The sequence below is a fragment of the Desmodus rotundus genome, chromosome 4, assembly GCF_022682495.2.
Source record: "Desmodus rotundus isolate HL8 chromosome 4, HLdesRot8A.1, whole genome shotgun sequence".
Lineage (NCBI taxonomy): Eukaryota > Metazoa > Chordata > Mammalia > Chiroptera > Phyllostomidae > Desmodus > Desmodus rotundus.
In genome coordinates this window covers 180953325-180966749 of record NC_071390.1, presented here as the reverse complement: position 1 = coordinate 180966749, position 13425 = coordinate 180953325, and the positions used below count along the sequence as shown (strand labels likewise).

At 50.7% G+C, this 13425-nt stretch overlaps 1 long non-coding RNA gene across 1 annotated transcript; it reads left to right on the top strand.

Annotated features, from left to right (window-relative positions):
* The first annotated feature begins 9883 nt into the window (after positions 1-9883).
* Positions 9884-12927, top strand: LOC139440835 (uncharacterized). Its single transcript, XR_011651076.1, has 3 exons — positions 9884-10174; positions 11236-11297; positions 12016-12927. It is a non-coding gene; the product is annotated as an uncharacterized lncRNA (long non-coding RNA).
* Positions 12928-13425: the final 498 nt, after the last annotated feature.

Here is a 13425-nt window from a genome sequence, read left to right as displayed (position 1 = left end):
GGAAGACTGAGAAATTATGTAGGATTGTCATCTCATTTCTTCCTAAGAGGTTTAGTGGCCACAGTTTGGTTTAGGAAGAGAGCTTCAGCACCATCACCTCAGCTTCAGACAGTGACACTCCTAGCAAGAGCCTGTTGACCCTCTTACCGTCTCCTCGTGTCTTAAAGTTTTGGGAATTGCCCGACAGAAATTAACTTGGCAGGTATGTTGCCCATTTTCTAAATTACCTGCATGTCCCTCATTTCACCGTTGAAATTTAAGACTGTTCTTCCATTTTCCAATATACCCTATATACCCAATATCATCTCCTTATTTTTGGTATTCATTTGAATATAAATTCCCCTTGCCCATGTGTTGGACCTTGAATATCTCCCGTTAATTAGATTATGTTAATTTGATTGTTATCCCAGCTCTTAGAACTTAGAAGGTATGGCAAAAAATAATGTTTTAAACCCCACAGTGTTGGTGAGCCGGCGGTGTGACAAGCATGGCCGGGACACTAACTTCTGGAAAGTGCAGCCTCTGAGAGATCATGCACACCTCCTGGCAAAAGTAAGCATTAATATCATATTTTGCTCTGTCAGCCTTTATGGTCTATTTCTGCAGGGCTTGGTACAATTTAGTAGTGCTGGGAGTCACTTTCTTCTCATACGTTTACACCAGCATGAAAAGTATTTGTGAGGCCAATTGCTCGGACTTAGGAAAGTTCTTAATTGACCGCTGGCTCTGTTTACATTGGGAGGACTCGGCTCTGCTCCTGCATCTGGCATCTGGCAACTGGGCTCCATTATCCAGCTCCAACTCTGGAGTGTGGCTGTGGGGTCCTGGTTACAGATCTAGGTTCTGTCTCCAGGGTCTGTGGCCTGGGGCTGTGAGTCTGGGATGTGGAGTCTCTTCAGGTGTGGCTTTGCATGCTGGGTTGGTGTGTGGGATCCACATGTAGCTCTGGCTCTAGGGTCTGATGGATGGAATCTGGTGTCCAGTGACTGGCATTCAGTGTACATGGTCTGTCCTGGGTCGTGGGGACAGTTTTAGGATTGGGGCGGAGGTCTGGCATTCAGCTATTGGTTCTGGCTCTTCTCCAGGGTCCAGATTCTAGACTCCAGAGCCTGTGTAGGTTTTGGTACAGGGTCTCTGTGAACTTGATGCAGATCCCAGCCCACGGGATCTGTGTGCTGTGGCAGCAATAGACAAATTCACACAGACTACAAAAATCCTGTGGGGAAAAAGGGATGGCATGGCCACTCTCTAAGTGAGAGAGGGCGTGAGGGCCAGAGAGAGCCCCTGAGAAAGCCCGATCCCTGCCTGGACAGGCTTTTACTGCTTTTCTGGGCAGTTTACATAGAGGATGGTCCACATTTACTGTGCCCATGTTCACTGTAGGTGATTAGCTTTTGCATACAACCAAGGACAGAATGCTGCTGATTACATCAAAGAGAAGGATGTTACAGTTCGGCGGGGGGGGGGGAAGTGGTTGAACTGGTTACACTCCCCACGTGGGTAGTTTAGCACAGACTTTAGGAAGTTAAAGATACTCAGTCAACATTTGCTGCCTCAATCCAGGGTGAAGGAGTTTCAGGGAAAGCAAGTCTCAAAGCAAGCTAGGTACAGGGCAGGCCTGATTCCCCATAGAAATAGCTGTGTGTGGGGGCGTGGGTCCTGCCTGCCAGACCTCGCTCTCGCTGGCTTTTCCAAGTGGGAACTGGGCTGCATTTCCCCTGCGTGGAACAGTTCCCTATACTCCATCTTGGCCGGCAGTCCCTGGTTCTACCTTTTGCACTCTGCCTTTATGTCGGTGGGAGACGTGCTTGGAAATGTGGTCTCCAGAAAAATGTGTGGTCCTCTGGACAGTAGGGAAAGCATGCAGTTGTTGGGAAGCACCCTGCCCTGTTTCAGAAGCTGTAACCCCCCTGGCTAAGGCTGAGTGAAAGACCTTGGGACCATAAGCCATTAAGGAGACAAAGCTTATCTCCCTGGCAGGGTCACTGCCCCTGCCCACTTTACTTTACCCTGCTTGGCCCTGAGCCTGACCAGTTAGCCAATGACAGGTAAGATTCCTCCAGGGAGGGATGACCTAAGACAGGCATGGTCAGGAAGAGGCCCTCAGGGAAGGACTTGGGGGGCTATAGAAAAAGGGGGTGATGGACCCTCGCCCCTCAGCTTTGACATAGACTGAGTGCTCCTTCTGTCTGCAAGAAGTCACCTAATCTCTTGGCTGCCTTACTTCCCCTGCCTGATTTAAGCCTGAAACAATGACAGAGGGCGGTACAGCCCTGTGCTGGAAAGGGCAGATTCCCTGGGGCCGATCACGCCTAAGACAGAATACAAAAAACCCTGTGAAAACTGCTTTGCTAAGAATGCCCTCAGTTTTCTGACAAGGATCCAAGCATGAAATGAGTTTGTTTCCCAAAGTTTCATAGCCCTTTAGCTAACTGACCCTGACTGAGAAGAAGCCCTCAGAGTTCTTTGTATGTTACCTGTTGTTTGATTCTTACTGCCTGACAAAGATTGATGAGCTTTACCTGTATCCCTGTGCAAATTCAACCTAATAAAAGCCCATTGAGGAAAAGGCTCTTCCCAGTCCCCTTCCCCTTTGACAGATAAACCACTTTTCCTCCCCCAGCAGATCCTGTCTCGGTAGACGTATTTGCATCCCCAGCAGACTGGGAGATCTGCACGCAAAGTCCCCACACACACAGTTCTGTGAACACAGTCACGAGGACTCTGCAAACCTGGGATGATGACTCAGGAGTGGGGGGCATTGCCCCGCAGAAGACAGGAATTGTTTCTGGGGAGGCTTCTAAACTAGGGTCCCTGCACGTACCTGGCCCCAGGCCTGCCCTGAAATGAGCCAGCCGAGTCTGTGAATAATATATCTCCTGGGACATTATGCTGTTTCTCGGTACCAAGGGGGGGAGCACCTTACGGATGGAAGAACAGGGGGATCTTCACAGTGGGGAGGAAGGGACTGAGGGGTCTGAGGGTTTCCCCCAACATAGGCCAGTTTCTCCCACACCGGCCCCATGTGTCTGAGCCCCATGGAGGCAGAGGGCCGCTTATCGCGGGATGCACGTGTCCTGCGGGGGGCAAGGGATGACGTGGGTACTTCCCGGGGCGAGAGAGGGTGCCTGGGCCCCGAGAGAGCCCCCGGGAAAATCCCCAGCCCTGGGCCCAGTGGCTCCAGTGGCCTCCCCAGGCTCCTGCCATGGGGCCTGGTCCCGCTCACCAGGGCCCAGGTTCGCCCCAGGTAAATGCCTTTTGCGGACACCAAGGATAGGAGGCCTACGATGCCCTCACGGAGAGGGCAGGTACGAGCGCTGGGGGACCGGGGTCCGGGCGGTCACAGTGCATTCTCGCGTAGTTTAGCCAAGACTTTAGAGAGTTGAAACCCCTGGGACCAAGTTTGGCGCCTCAGCGCAGGGTGGGGCAGTTTGAGCCAAAGTGAGAATCTTAGCCTCCCCAGTGGGGTGCAGGCCTGAGTCCCCTGGGATTCACGCGTCCGTGGGTGAGTGTCCCGCCCACCCTGGCCCGCTGCAACTGGCGCCGAACCGTGTCCGGTCCCCCGCTAGGGCCCCAGGTCCCCAGGTCTTCCGTGGGCGCTCTGCCTCTGCAGGGGTGGGAGATCTGCTGGGAAGTGTGGTCCACGTGAGAATGCGCGGTCCTCGGGGTGGCCTGGAGAGCTTCCAGTTCCCCGGACACGAGCTCTGGGACCCTGTGAACCTGGCCTGATATCTCAAGGGTGGTCACGTTGCCCCTAGGGAGGCTTGTCGTGGGTGGGGCCTGCCCTGCGCCCGCCCGGCCCTGCGTCTTGGCTGGAAACCGGCCAGCTGCGGCTCGGACAAAAGCCATCTCCTGGGGCCTCCCCCCTGTTCTTCCATCCGTAAAGGGGGTCCCCTTTACGAATGGAAGAACAGGGGGATCTTCGCAGTGGGGGGGATGGGACGGACGGGTCTTCGGGTTTGCCGCAACGCAGGCCATTTGCTGGCACCCCGGCCCCACGGGTCCGAGCCCCATGGAGTCAGAGGGCCGCCTATAGCGGGATGCAGGTGTCCTGTGGTGGTTAAGGGTCCGTTCGGCATTCTCCAGGCGACAGAGGCCGCCTGGGCCCTAGAGAGCCCCCGGGGATAGCCCGAGTCCTTGCCACAGATGCTCCTGTTGCCTTTTTGGGCACATTACACCCATGGGAGAACCGGTCCTTTGTCTTTTGTCCTTTCTGTCACACCCAGCTCACACTGCCTTTTCCGAAAGTGTTCTGGGTTACATTTCACATACAAGGAATTGTTCCCTCTATCAGCTAATGGTCATTGACCCCAATTCAATGTCAGTATGTGTTCCAGTGTCGGGGTGTGGGAAAGAAGGGGCCGTTACTTTTTGGAGTTGCTCCGTTTTGGTACAGAATAGCTGTGAGTGCGTCATGACTGAGAGGAATCCCAGTGTTGTTCCAGGTGACTCATGAAACAGCACCTTTGTGGTTCAGGTGTGTAGTGTTGCTGCTTAGTTGTGAAGCAGCAGGGTTGAGCAGGCCCTGCAGTGAGTCAGCCCCGGGGCACGTTCCCCCTGAGGTTGTGCTGCTCATTCTGCTCTGGTCCTGTCATTTCCTCTCTGCTCGGCTGCATTTGCACACAAAGAAGCGCACTTTGGAGAATGGGCCCCTCTGAGTGCGGAGTTCGGGGCTGGGTGAGCAGAGAAAAGGCCTCTGGTGGTGTCACCACAGCAATCTAGGTTATTTTTATTCTTAAATTTTGCCATGTTTTTCCCTCGTATTTTTTTAACCCAAAGTGAGGATGACTTTTTTTTTGTTACAGATTATTTAAATTATACAGGAAAGTGAAAATTAATTCAAAATTCTACGAAAACTGCCAATAACTGCTATTGTTTTAAGTATATACCCTTCAGACTTCTCTCCTTGCCTATTTCCATTCTTCTGCTTGCTCTGGATGTAATTTATTATTCTGGGTTTGTAATATGGATGCAGAACATGTGAATTTTCAGCTGTTTCCCCCTAGTGTGCAGGTTCATCACTACTTTTCCCATATGTTTTTGATGTATTATATTTATTATTATTCAGTTCCAATTATTTTTTAACTCCGATTGTGACTTATTTTGAGGGTTATTTAGAAGTGTATTTCATCAGTTTTAAATGTAAGAACTTTCTAGTTACCTTTTACAAATGATTTCTAGATTATCTACAATGTGAGCAAGAAACATATTTCATCTAATTTCAGTCCTTCGAATTTTCATTGGCACTGGCCTCAGAACAATATGGTGGATATAAAAAAATCTCCCAAGCTGCATCTCTTCGTTTTGGAAATATCACCTTTGTGCAGGTGAGCAGGAAAAGTTGTGTATACTCGGTTGTCTGTGGATGCTGAATCCAGTTTGCTGCTCATGGTGTGTCTTACATCCTTACTGAATTTTTTGAGGTGCTCTCTTGTTTATGAAAGGAATGCTCTATTCCTGACGAGAGAGGTTTGTTAAATCTAGTATGATTATAAATATTTTTGTGTCTCTGTTCTATATAATTTAAGTTTATGATATCGAGTACATGGTGAATTTGGATCTTCCTGGTAAATTAAACCTATTGATATAAAGTGCTCTTCATCTCTACTAATTCTGTTTACCTCGAGGTCCACTGCATGTTATTACGTAATTTTCATGTGGTTTATGTTTGCGTAATACAGGATGGGAGAAAAATAGGGTCAGAGTTGCGAGTACGAGAATCAAAGTTTATCGTTGTCTTATTATTTAATAATTACGATATCATTTTCCACGTAAACAACTGTAAAGCTGCTTTTGTACCACCCTGTGTATCTGTTCCCGTTCTTTCACCTTCTGTCTTTTTGTACCCTATGTTTTAGGTAATTCCTATTTTCTCACACTTTGTGTCTTTCCCTTTTATTCTCAGAACTTTTTCAGAGTACTCTTTAATTTCATAAAGTATACATCATTTATGTCTGTCCACAGGTATAGTCGATTCCTGACTGATTTTGTTTAAGTGGACCACTAAAAATCAAACCCACAGATGAGGGGCAGCGCCTGTCTGAGTCCAGAGGCAGGACTGGGCTGCAGGTGAGAGGGGTGGCCAGGCCAGAGATGTGGGTGGGGTGGGTGGGAGGCCAATTTAGGCTGGCAGGCCTGAGGGGCTGGCAGTTCTGGACCAGAGATGAGCATCGACACGGACCCGAGGTTGGGCGCTGCTGCTGGCCGCGGGTCTCTGCTGTCACGAGGTGATGCTCCTGGCCAAACATGATGCAAACAACGCAATCCAGGTACAGGAGGTGAGCTGCAGGGGGGTATGAGGTGAGGGGACTGGGGGCAGATACAGCTACCCTGTAGGCAGCAGAAAAGGGGGGCCAGACTCTTCCTGGGCACACATCTTGGGTCCCGATTTAAGGGACCACTTCCTGTGGGACCACTTTCCTATATTAATCTAGAGTATATGATGTTTATAGACAACTTTGGCACGTGGGTATACACTGATACCTGTTGTATCCCGTACGCGAGCAGAAAATCAAATGGAGACGTGTGGAGTGCACTTAGATGGTACTTTATTTTTACCTGCGCAGGGGCGAACTCCCAGGGTGCCCGTTAAGGCTGCAAAGGGGAGTCGCGCCGAACGCTCACAGGCTAGCTCTTTTATACGGTGAGAAGCAAGCAAGCAAGTTACAAAAGTGGGAGTTGTGGTTATCTCTGCATAGCTCTGGGGTCAGGAGGAACTATCTGTCTGTCTCCTGTTGATAAGAACCATCTGTCTGTCCCACTTAATTTGTACCCTCAGTTTAAAGATAAGGGTCCAGACCCGAGATGAGTCTGGCACCCACAGTTTTATGGCCCTCTAATTGGCTGTAACTCAGAATAAGCCCTCTGCAAATCACGTATTGTTTACCTTTACCCTTACTTTGGCCGACAATGTTGTTTCTCTCCCCTATCTATTCTGGTGACCTTCAAGAGGTTTTCTGCTTAGCAATGCTTAAAATTGGCTAGCCCTCTTTCCTAGCTCTCAACAATACCCAATTTTTAATCCAAGAACAAGATAGCTTTCCTTTGTTACAGTTTCTGTTATTGGGGAGCAGTTTCCAATTTCGCTCATACCGATCCTGTACATCGTTGTTAAGTGTATTGCGAGGGTTTTTTTTAAACCTGTTTTGTTGCTATTGAGTCCTTAAAATATTGTATCTTTAATTTACCGTTTCTACATGTTTATTTCTGCATGTTATTTCCCCATCACTGCACTAAATTCCATTTGTGATACTTTTCCGTTGATTCTCATGAGTTATGAAGGTAAACTCGCTCTCCCGCAGTCATGATTATTCCATTTTGGTAGCTGTATATGACATAGAAATAGTCAAAGCTTGAAAGGAAATAGAAAGATGTGAGGTAATGTGAGGAGCTAGAAAAATTCTTTTTGTTAGTCCTAGATATATTAATGACTAAATAAAAGAGCAGCATCATTCTTAGTATTTTAAGGGACTGTACAGCCTGGAAGCAAGCATGGTGTTCTAGAAATCTCAAGTGGTTTGTTAGCGGAGATGTGCCCCCGACTTGGTAATCTGAGGAACACACAAGGTAGCAAATGTCCACGTTTTCAAAGAGGAAAACTTTAGATGGTGAATTCTGGCATCTAACAGAGTAAGATTCTTTGTTCTAAGTGACATTATGAAACGGTTATTAATGTGACTTATGAGGAATGGAAAGAAGCTGGGATCCTCAGATGCTGACTCAGTTTTATCACAGTGCGACTCAGTCTCCTAAGTCGTCAGATTTTCCTTTGTCTCCTGAACTTTTCCAGATGTCTTCTCAACTTGGGACACTTCTCCCCAGTGTTTGCAAGATGGCTGGCATTTGTTGTTCTCTGAGTTTCAGCTTCCATGCTGCCTGTTCCAAGAAAGGCAGCATTTCCCATGTAGGATGCAGAGGGACATGCTGTTTGTATTCTAAGGGACTCTTCAGGATACAGAGCAGGGTTTGTCACTCTCAGCACTGTGGACCTTTTTGGCCACATAATTCATTCTCCTGGGGGATGGTCCTCTGCATTGTAGGTGCTTATCAGCATCCTGTACCTCTATTCACTGCCCACACCCTGGCTTCCCTTCCCCTCAGGACAGTCTAAAATAGCTCAGCACATTGCCTCAAGCCCCCTTGGGGGCAGAAATCACTTTTGGTTGAGAACCAATGAGTTTGAAGCCTTTATCATTTTGGAAAACAGAACTTGCTCTGATATGCAGTGGTTTTATTATTTTTCTATGTTAATTATTTTCCAACTCTGACTGTGATTAATTTTGAACAGTTATTTAAAAGTGTATTTTAAAACATCTAAATGTAGGGACTTTCTAGTTACCTTGTGACTGGTTTCCAGATGAATGGCAAAGAGAGCAATAAACATACTTTATGAGACATTTGTTGGAACCTGCTTTCTAGCTTAGTATATAGTCAGTTGTAAAAATGTTGCAAGTGTGCTTGAAAATCATTTGTAATTTATTTTTTTGTTGCCGCTTACTTAAACAGTGAGAAAAACATTTATTCAAAATTGTACACCAAGAGTTAAAAAGAAACTGCTAATGACAGGGGACTCAAGAGTTGGAAAATTTTAGTTTAAGGTTAAAAGTTATAAGCCTAGCAAGTAATGTATATGTTAAAGGTTTTGTTTCAGAAACTACAGATAAGGCCTGTCCTGGCTCCTGGAAAACAGCTGACCTCCTGGGGCACTGGTAAAGATTACCCCCTGGGGAGAAGTTGGAGGCATCCAGACCTTTGTGTTCCAGGGAGAGACCCAAGGGACACAGTCAAGAGGAAAGGTACCCTGGGGTGGGGGGATATGGAGACCCTCTTGGGCCAGAATCCAGCTGCTGAGTGGGCCTGGTGGCTGAGCCTCATGGGGCAGGGCTGCCAGCAGGCCTGAGGGCCAGGGCGGGGACAGCGCCAGCTGGTGTGGCCCCTGCTGTGACTTTGCTCTTGTGGGAGCCAGGCTGTCTGTTTAGCTCCTTCTGTTCTCTGGCTTCCTGGAGAAGAAGAACCTATCCCCTGGCTGCTGGGTCCTGCAGCAGCCCCCGCCCCTGGCAGGAGCAGCCTGCTCACAAGGACTTGGCTGCTATGATTTGGGGGAGGAGTGAATTTTCTGGACCCCCAGCAGCCACATGAGCAGCTCCTCCATGTGAGGCTGGGGACAGTGGGCAGTTGTGCCTCCAACCAGATGGGCTCATCTAAACCAAAGACCCCAGGGGAGCAGACGAGGGCCATGGGGTCAGGTTGGCAAATGCGGCAGTCACACCATGGCCAGCCCTCAGCTCCGCAGCCCCCTCCTCACTGGCCCTCGAGCTCGGGGTCCCCGGGGCCTGAGGCGGGGGAGGCATGGGCATGGGCACCACACACTTGTGAGGAGGAGGGAAGAGCCCCCCCAGAATCCCTGCTGCCGCCACCTTGACTTCTTGGCCCTTGACTTCTCTCTGGGAATGATGACGGTCCCCCGCTGTTCTGGCCCCTCTCACCTACTCAGGGAGCAGGTGGAGCTGTTTCCTTTTTTTTTTCCCCTTTAATAAATTTTATTTTTTACTGAATTATAATAAGTAGAGAAAACGCACAGATCTTAAAAGTACAAGATGATATTTAAATATGTAAACCATCATGATAACCATCATTCAGATCAAGATGTAGAACATTTGAACACCCCAGCAGATGTGTGTCGCATCCCGGATGATAACTCCCAAAGTTACCCATTACTCTGACTTATTTTTACCCTGAGTTAGTATTTTTTTCATGAATTCCTATTTTTTGACCTGATTGTTGGCTACATGACTGCAGTCACTTTTTATGCATCCGTACACTTAGAACTTGTGTACTTTTCTGTATGTTATACTTCAATATTTTTTTTTACAGCCCACTTCACAGGCTCACACCCCTGTCCGCCCCACCTCCTCCCCAGGGGGCAGGGACCACAGAGAGCCTGGGCGTCCTGAAGGTGCTCCCATTTGGGCGGGGTTCCCGAAGTTGCAGGCCCTGCCCCTTCGTTGCGCAGAGGAGGAAACTGAGTCCCAACCAGGGCAGCCCAGGGCCCAGGTCGCCAGCAGTGCAGCCCCCCACACCCTGCCAGGAAGTCCGCAAGGGGCATCGCAATGGGAAAAGTCAGTCCCTGGCTCGAGTACACGACCCGTGTGGCCAGGGCTCTCAGACACACCAGGTACGCACGTGGGGCCAGAGGAAGAAGGGGAGGTCAGCAATTAGTCCTTCTCAGAGGAAGGCTCCCGTGGGGGGCTTCCTAGACCAGTGATGCAGCTGGTTGTGGGGTCCCTTGTGGGGTTACAGCAAGGAGGGCTCCCTTTTCTCTGGATGATCAGAATTGACAAGGAGAATGGACACAGGTCATACTTCTGAGCTTTTACTCGGAAACGATGTGGAAACTCCCAGCCTGTGGGAGAAGGTGGGACAGGTCCCTTCCTGCCCCCTGTGAGTTCTCACTGTCCCCAGGCCTCTCCTGCCACAGCCTTTCCTTCAGCGGACGGCCTGAGGTGGACCATGGGCCCTGGACACCGGGTCTGAGGTTCCGGTAGACTCGTGGTGAGGGCTTATCACCACAGGAGCCAGTCTTCAGGCTCAGGAACAACAGCCCTGGCGTGCTGGCTCTTCCCCTTCTCGGGGACCCTGCTGCTCCCCAGGACGGGTATAAACACAGGGACGGGGGTGCTCCTTGTGGCTGGTCTGCCTCTTTCTCCTCACTGGACAGTGCTGAGGAATTTTTAAAACACAAGCCCGTTTTATCTCCGACTTCAACCCACCCCCACAGCATTTTCCTTAAAGTCTTCCACCCCAGAGTGAAAAGCTCAGGGCATTCACTCCCTGGCTCCATGCTACAGCTGCCCAAACTGTGGCAGAGCTGGGATGAAACGCCACTCCCACCTGGTTTGTGATCCCCTGGGAGGTCCGGCACCGAGGAGGCACACCAGGGCTCAGCTTCTTTTCCGTGGCCTGCGGGGAGGCCCCAGAACTCCACATCTCTGTCCAGTTTCAGGCATCTGTACCACCCTGCTGAACCCAGGAAGCAGGTGGCGTTGACGGCTCACAGCCCTTTGGTGAACAATTTAATTGCTTTTGCAGGGGGCTGTGGGGACCGATGGTCTTTTATGTTTTAGTTCTCTGGCCGAAGCCCATTTAGATGGTGCAGAATCCTCTGTCTTTGATTTCGGATAAATGCTGATTTCCATGAAAAAACCCTAATTATCTCCGTCTCTTCCCTCCCTCCAGGCAGAGTCCCCGGGGAAGGCAGTGCCTGCCCTTTGGCACCACGGAGGCCCTCTCCCACCCTGGTAACTTGTAGTGACACTGAGGTGCCCCCCATCCCCCATCTTGGGCAGCGCCCTCCCCTCCCCATGCCCAGGGTGCAGCTAAGGCCCTGATGCAGACCCAGCCTCTGGATGCCGAGGAGACCTGCATCCATTTGGAACATATTCCTGCAGAACTCCCCCCACCCTGGTTTTCTCCCCAGTGGTTGTCTTTCTGCTTGGATGGCTCCAAGAACTTCTGTCTGTTAAAGCCCAGGGGACCAGTCTCTGGGAGCAAGAAGGGTGAAGATGATGAAATAGTCCTTTTGTGGTTGGGTTTGCGAGTAGGAGAAACGGTAGTGAACTTGAGCAGACAGCATTCTGGTTTGTACCAGTACAGCGTCTGTGAGGGACCTGCACCTGTGCTCAGGGCTAGGCTCACCGTTTACCCCGCTGCTCCCCCAAAACATCCGGGATTGGGATTTTCTTTTTTTTAAGCAGCAATTTGCCACCACGTGGGGAGGGCGGGAGGACGGCATTGGAGAGAGCACGCTGAGATGGGGTCTGCTGGGGCCCGTCCTGTCCAGGACACCTCCCCACACCCCCTTGCAGAACGGGGTGCACACACAGCAGTTCTCTCCCCCGGGCTGAAGGAGGCCGGGTTGCCTGAGCTTTGGGGCCCTGGGTTTGTCCTATTGCAGTAATAGTAATAATGGTAATAATAATAAACAATAACTAACAATACCCTTGTTGTCATCCCCAGGGTTGGCTGGCTGGCTGTGGAACTGCTGAGGAGCATTTGTTTAGAATTATTTTCCACTTGTGATGTTTTCTGGATGGAATCCCATGCAGATGTGACATTAAGGGGGAGCCACTGTCTTCGGATGGGTGACTGGGGCTCGCTGAGGGTCAGGTCGGATCTGGCAGACTCCCACCTGGTCAGGACAGGCACCGGATGTGTGTCCATGGAGGTGGCTCTGGGGAGACGGTGTCTCCTGTGTGTGGCGGCCTGAGCTCGGGCCATGGACTCCCATGGACCAGCCTTCAGCAAGCGGCCTTGGAGGCATGGGAGGCCATGTGAGCCGGGTCACTGACCCCCTTCCCCTGCAGGGAACACTGTTGGGGTGCACATTCCCCTCGGGGAATCATCTGCATGTTGGCGACGTGCTGTTCGAATGAGGCCCCCTCTGGCCCTGCACGTGGGCCCCTTGGAGGACGGGCAGCTGGAGTGGGGGCTCGGCCCGACCAGCAGAGGCTTCCTGTGGGCACATAACTGCCCCCCAGAGCCCAAGAGTCTGGCACACAGTCCCCACCGTGGGTCACCCTGAACTTCGTCCAATGGCGAAGGCAGCGTGGAGAACAGGGTGCTCCTAGTCAGGAACCTGTGAACAGGAGCTGGGGGTGGGTTGACTCAGAGACCCGGAGAGGGGGAGTGTGTCAGAAGGGAGGTCTGGCAGGGTCCACTCCCCGCACTGCGAGATCCCCAGCGAGGAGTTGGTGGTAGGCCTGGGGTGCAGGGTTGGACAGGAGCTGAGCGGCATCCACAGGCATTGGAGGCACCTCGACTTGGTGCAGTTAATGGGTCGAAACACTCAGACGTGGGCATTAAACACACTCATGAAATCCCCAAACCAGAGCCGAGCTGAGCTTCCAAAGTGACTGAGATGTATAGCAAATAAAAGTCTGAAATTACAGAAAGCTTTTTACAGAGATCGCTCTGCAGGACCAGGGGAGGGGCCCTTCTGCTCTCTGTCGAGTTATTACAGAATTCTATTTTGTTTTTAACATCATGGTTTTTAATAAGAAACCATCTGGCAGCATCCCCCCCCCCCCCGAAGGTATTGTTTTGTGGCCCTTTTCAGCTGGAAGGCTGATTTTGTAATAATTTACCAAACAGAAGTGTCCTTTTCCTGATGCGGAGACAGGGGCTCCTGCAGGGGACATCTGTTTGCAGAGCGCGCTTGGGGGGTCCGTGACCTCGTTACACCTTGGCGGGGTGGGGGGGGGTTCCCTCTCCCGAACACCTCCCGGGGTCTGAGTCGAGTACACGGGCCGTTCTGTTATAGAACACGCGGGGGGTGGTTCATGATAAAGTTTTACAGAAAGGATTCCCCCTTTCTGTCTCTGGAGGTTCCCCCACGCACACACATACCTACTAGGTTCGAAATGCCCG